General features: G+C 46.1%; 1 long non-coding RNA gene across 3 annotated transcripts; it reads right to left on the bottom strand.

The window, feature by feature from the left end:
- Positions 1-753: 753 nt before the first annotated feature.
- Positions 754-3,176, bottom strand: LOC127925879 (uncharacterized). 3 transcript variants are annotated; one of them, XR_008122688.1, is made up of 6 exons: positions 2,994-3,176; positions 2,640-2,827; positions 2,450-2,558; positions 2,299-2,325; positions 2,010-2,146; positions 754-1,705 (listed from the first exon to the last, which is right to left on the bottom strand). It is a non-coding gene; the product is annotated as an uncharacterized LOC127925879 (long non-coding RNA). The 3 variants fall into 3 exon arrangements; XR_008122687.1 differs by lacking the exons at positions 2,010-2,146; positions 2,299-2,325; positions 2,450-2,558 and having other exon boundaries at positions 2,653-2,827; XR_008122686.1 differs by lacking the exons at positions 2,010-2,146; positions 2,299-2,325; positions 2,450-2,558 and having other exon boundaries at positions 754-1,857; positions 2,720-2,827.
- Positions 3,177-5,324: the final 2,148 nt, after the last annotated feature.

Below are 5,324 nucleotides of genomic sequence, written 5' to 3'. Positions count from 1 at the left end.
CAATACCTTGACTTTGTTATCCTTAAGCCATTTTGCCACAACTTTGGAAGTATGCTTGGGGTCATTGTCCATTTGGACCCATTTGTGACCAAGCATTCATTTCCTGACTGATGTCTTGAGATGTTGCTTCAATATATCCACATCATTTTCCTTCCTCATGACGCCATCTATTTTGTGAAGTGCACCAGTCCCTCCTGCAGCAAAGCACCCCCACAACATGATGCTGCCACCCCTGTGCTTCACGGTTGGGATGGTGTTCTTCAGCTTGCAAGCCTACCCCTTTTTACCTTCAAACATTACGATGGTCATTATGGCCAAACCAGTTCTATTTTATCAGTCCAGAGGACATTTCTCCAAAAAGTACCATCTTTGTCCCCATGTGCAGTTGCAAACTGTAGTCGGGCATATTTGGGGTGGTTTTGGAGCAGTGGCTTCTTCCTTGCTGAGCGGCCTTTCAGGTTATGTCGATATAGGACTCGTTTTACTGTGGATATAGATACTTTTGTACCCGTTTCCTCCAGCATCTTCACAAGGTCCTTTGCTGCTGTTCTGGGATTGATTTGCACATTTCAACACCAAAGTACGTTCATCTCTAGGAGACAGAGCGGTATGACGGCTGCATGGTCCCATGGTGTTTATACTTGCGTACTATGGTTTGTACAGATGAACGTGTACCTTCAGGTGTTTGGAAATTGCTCCCAAGGATGAACCAGATTTGAGGTCTACCATTTTTTTCTTCTGAGGTCTTAGCTGATTTCTTTAGATTTTCCCATGATGTCAAGCAAATGATGTCAATTAGCCTATCAGAAGCCTCTAAAGCCATGACATAATTTTCTGGAATTTTCCAAGCTGTTTAAAGGCACAGTCAACTTAGTGTATGTAAACTTCTGACGCACTGGAATTGTGATACAGTGAATTATAAGTGAAATAATCTCTCTGTGAAAAATGACTTGTGTCATGCACAACCACAACCAACTTGCCATGACTATAGTTTGTTAACAAGACATTTGTGGAGTGGTTGAAAAACTAGTTTAAATGACTCCGACCAAAATGTATGTAAACGTCAACCGTGTATATATAATATATGCATGTGTATATGTGTGTGTGTGTGTGTGTATTTTACATAACCAGTCCAAAGTTTTTAGAACACCTACTCATTCAAGGGTTTTTCTTTATTTGTACTATTTTCTACAGCGTCACCTGGAATGCTTTTACAACAGTCTTAGCCCACACCTCCTCCTCCATGCTTCACGGTGGGAACCACACATGTGGAGATCATCCGTTCACCTACTCTACGCCTCACAAAGAGAGTGGTCGGAACCACACATTTCAAATTTGGACATCAGCAGCAAAGGACAGATTTCCACTGGTCTAATGTCCATTGCTCCATGGCCCAAGAAAGTCTCTTTTTGGTGTTTCTTTGCAGCAATTCGACCATGAAGGCCTGATTCACGCAGTCTCCTCTGAACAGATGATGCTGAGATGTGTCTATTACTTGAATTCTGAAGCATTCATTTGGGCTGCAATTTAAGAGGCTGGTAGTAGATTGCTGTTCACATGGACTCATCACCTCTTACTGTTCACATGGACTCATCACCTCTTACTGTTCACATGGACTCATCACCTCTTACTGTTCACATGGACTCATCACCTCTTACTGTTCACATGGACTCATCACCTCTTACTGTTCACATGGACTCATCACCTCTTACTGTTCACATGGACTCATCACATGGACTCATCACCTCTTACACTGTTCACATGGACTCATCACCTCTTACTGTTCACATGGACTCATCACCTCTTACTGTTCACATGGACTCATCACCTCTTATACTGTTCACATGGACTCATCACCTCTTACTGTTCACATGGACTCATCACATGGACTCATCACCTCTTACTGTTCACATGGACTCATCACCTCTTATACTGTTCACATGGACTCATCACCTCTTACACTGTTCACATGGACTCATCACCTCTTACTGTTCACATGGACTCATCACCTCTTACTGTTCACATGGACTCATCACCTCTTATACTGTTCACATGGACTCATCACCTCTTACTGTTCACATGGACTCATCACCTCTTACTGTTCACATGGACTCATCACCTCTTACTGTTCACATGGACTCATCACCTCTTACACTGTTCACATGGACTCATCACCTCTTATACTGTTCACATGGACTCATCACCCCTTACTGTTGACATGGACTCATCACCTCTTACTGTTCACATGGACTCATCACCTCTTACTGTTCACATGGACTCATCACATGGACTCATCACCTCTCACTGTTCACATGGACTCATCACCTCTTACTGTTCACATGGACTCATCACCTCTTACTGTTCACATGGACTCATCACCTCTTACTGTTCACATGGACTCATCACCTCTTACAGTGTTCACATGGACTCATCACCTCTTACTGTTCACATGGACTCATCACCTCTTACTGTTCACATGGACTCATCACATGGACTCATCACCTCTTACTGTTCACATGGACTCATCACCTCTTACACTGTTCACATGGACTCATCACCTCTTACTGTTCACATGGACTCATCACCTCTTACTGTTCACATGGACTCATCACCTCTTACTGTTCACATGGACTCATCACATGGACTCATCACCTCTTACTGTTCACATGGACTCATCACCTCTTACTGTTCACATGGACTCATCACATGGACTCATCACCTCTTACTGTTCACATGGACTCATCACCTCTTACTGTTCACATGGACTCATCACCTCTTACTGTTCACATGGACTCATCACCTCTTACTGTTCACATGGACTCATCACCTCTTACTGTTCACATGGACTCATCACATCTTACTGTTCACATGGACTCATCACCTCTTACACTGTTCACATGGACTCATCACCTCTTACTGTTCACATGGACTCATCACCTCTTACTGTTCACATGGGCTCATCACCTCTTACACTGTTCACATGGACTCATCACCTCTTACTGTTCACATGGACTCATCACCTCTTACTGTTCACATGGACTCATCACATGGACTCATCACCTCTTACTGTTCACATGGACTCATCACCTCTTACTGTTCACATGGACTCATCACCTCTTACTGTTCACATGGACTCATCACCTCTTACTGTTCACATGGACTCATCACATGGACTCATCACCTCCCACTGTTCACATGGACTCATCACATGGACTCATCACCTCTTACTGTTCACATGGACTCATCACATGGACTCATCACCTCTTACTGTTCACATGGACTCATCACATGGACTCATCACCTCTTACTGTTCACATGGACTCATCACCTCTTACTGTTCACATGGACTCATCACATGGACTCATCACCTCTTACTGTTCACATGGACTCATCACCTCTTACACTGTTCACATGGACTCATCACCTCTTACTGTTCACATGGACTCATCACCTCTTACACTGTTCACATGGACTCATCACCTCTTACTGTTCACATGGACTCATCACCTCTTACACTGTTCCCACACAAACCCCTCCTCTGCGGGACGCTGCTCCAGTTGAGTGCGTCACCAGTCATTACCAGTGCAGGCTACATGCTGGTGTATCATACTAACACACACAGACAACACCATATAGCATGTGTGTGTGGATGCACATAAGTAGGTGGACTTATTTTCACTTTTGTTTATTATCTAGTTTACTTGCTTTGGCAATGTCTACATATGCTTCCCATGCCAATAAAGCCCTTAACTTGAATAAATTGAAATGATTTGAGAGAGCGAGACAGCAGGAGCGAGAGAGCGAGAGAGAGAGAGCGCAGGAGCGAGCGAGAGCAAGAGAGAGAGAGAGAGCGCAGGAGCGAGCGAGAGCAAGAGAGAGAGAGCGCAGGAGCAGCGGGGAGGAGTACTTGAGGTTAATAAATATTGACAGTGAATCATCTTCCCTGACAGGGTCTCAGGTGGCTCTCAGAGGATTTAACACACTGGAGAGAAGACACACTAAAACCCAAATAAAGATTAACGAACCCTCAAAACGAAGTTCGTGGTCCTTTAAGAACCTCCCCTCCCTCTCTCTAACCCCCTTTCTCTCTCTCTCTCTCTCTCTCTCTCTCTCTCTCTCTCTCTCTCTCTCTCTCTCTCTCTCTCTCTCTCTCTCTCTCTCTCTCTCTCTCTCTCTCTCTCTCTCTCTCTAATTAATGACATTCTCCTGCCATCTTCACCTGTTCTCTATTCAATCTGCCACTGATTTGATACGCAGAGTTCATTCATCCCTCCATCGCTCCATTCATCCCCCCATCGCTCCTTTCATCCCTCAGTCTCTACTTTCATCCCTCCATCGCTCCTTTCATCCCCCAGTCTCTACTTTCATCCCTCCATCGCTCCTTTCATCCCTCCATCGCTCCTTTCATCCCTCCATCGCTCCTTTCATCCCTCCATCTCTCCTTTCATCCCCCCATCGCTCCTTTCATCCCCCCATCGCTCCTTTCATCCCTCCATCGCTCCTTTCATCCCCCCGTCTCTCCTTTCATCTCTCCATCTCTCCTTTCATCCCTCTGTCTCTCCTTTCATCCCCCATCTCTCCTTTCATCCCTCCATCTCTCCTTTCATCCCTCCATCTCTCCTTTCATCCCCCATCTCTCCTTTCATCCCCCATCTCTCCTTTCATCCCTCCATCTCTCCTTTCATCCCTCCATCTCTCCTTTCATCCCTCCATCTCTCCTTTCATCCCCCATCTCTCCTTTCATCCCCCCGTCTCTCCTTTCATCCCCCCGTCTCTCCTTTCATCCCCCATCTCTCCTTTCATCCCTCCATCTCTCCTTTCATCCCCCCGTCTCTCCTTTCATCCCCCATCTCTCCTTTCATCCCTCCATCTCTCCTTTCATCCCTCCGTCTCTCCTTTCATCCCTCCGTCTCTCCTTTCATCCCTCCGTCTCTCCTTTCATCCCTCCATCTCTCCTTTCATCCCTCCATCTCTCCTTTCATCCCTCCATCTCTCCTTTCATCCCCCATCTCTCCTTTCATCCCCCCATCTCTCCTTTCATCCCCCATCTCTCCTTTCATCCCCCCAGTCTCTCCTTTCATCCCCCCGTCTCTCCTTTCATCCCCCGTCTCTCCTTTCATCCCCCCGTCTCTCCTTTCATCCCCCCATCTCTCCTTTCATCCCTCCGTCTCTCCTTTCATCCCTCCTTTCATCCCCCCATCTCTCCTTTCATCCCTCCATCTCTCCTTTCATCCCTCCATCTCTCCTTTCATCCCTCCATCTCTCCTTTCATCCCCCATCTCTCCTTTCATCCCTCCATCTCTCCTTTCACCCCATCTCTCCAT

The sequence above is a fragment of the Oncorhynchus keta genome, unplaced genomic scaffold (assembly GCF_023373465.1).
Source record: "Oncorhynchus keta strain PuntledgeMale-10-30-2019 unplaced genomic scaffold, Oket_V2 Un_contig_6399_pilon_pilon, whole genome shotgun sequence".
In the NCBI taxonomy this organism is placed as follows: Eukaryota; Metazoa; Chordata; class Actinopteri; order Salmoniformes; family Salmonidae; genus Oncorhynchus; species Oncorhynchus keta.
The sequence above is the reverse complement of the archived record's forward strand: the minus strand, read 5'-3'. Positions and strand labels throughout refer to the sequence as shown.